Source organism: Staurois parvus, unplaced genomic scaffold (assembly GCF_062004578.1).
Source record: "Staurois parvus isolate SC_StPar_1 unplaced genomic scaffold, SC_StPar_1.0 ptg000276l, whole genome shotgun sequence".
NCBI classification, from domain to species: Eukaryota; Metazoa; Chordata; class Amphibia; order Anura; family Ranidae; genus Staurois; species Staurois parvus.
This window is the reverse complement of record NW_028318072.1, coordinates 540,748-541,471: the sequence shown is the minus strand read 5'-3', so window position 1 is coordinate 541,471 and position 724 is coordinate 540,748. Positions and strand designations below refer to the sequence as shown.

General features: G+C 50.7%; 1 pseudogene; it reads left to right on the top strand.

The window, feature by feature from the left end:
• Nucleotides 1–357: 357 nt before the first annotated feature.
• Nucleotides 358–450, top strand: LOC149458757 (U2 spliceosomal RNA; annotated as a pseudogene).
• The last annotated feature ends 274 nt before the right edge of the window (nt 451–724 follow it).

Here is a 724-nt window from a genome sequence, read left to right as displayed (position 1 = left end):
TTACCAACAGTCCTCCTCCCTGTCAGCTCTGGCACACTGCTTTGGATGGCTGTGCACAGCACAGTGAAGCACACAGACACTGCCCGCTAGTAAAACACTCCCTGCACACAGTTAACCCTTTGATCGCCCCTCATGTTAACGTCTTCCTGCCCAGTGCCATTAATACAGTGGCAGTGCTTTCTTTGAGCACTGATCACTGTATTGGTGTCACTGGGGATGTCAGTGACACCAAGTTGCATGTTCTCCCTATGCTTGCGTGGGTTTCATCTAGGTACTCCAGTTTCCTCCCACACTCCAAAGACATGTTGGTAAGTTAAATAGATCCTGTCTAAATTGGCCCTAGTATGTGTATGTATGATCGCTTCTCGGCCTTTTGGCTAAGATCAAGTGTAGTATCGACCTTGCCTTTAGGGGTGTCCCTGCTTCCAGCTAGGACGTTGAGAACCACTTGCATCTATCCCAGCCATTTGGTCTGTGTGGGGTACCCTCTACTCGGCCTGGTAGGATCGTCGATTAAATTCGGCTTCACCTGCTTGCTGCTATTGGGTTTGAGGCTTAGCCCCCACACAGAACGAGTTTGTGATCTTCCCCCCCCTTGTTCACTCTGCGATACTACCTCCGGGCAGTAGACGCTCAATAGCCTTTTCAAAGGCTAAGCAAGCGAGAGTGAAGCCGCCGAGGAAGAAGAAGGAGAAGGAATCCGCTGAAGATCTCTGGGAAGCCC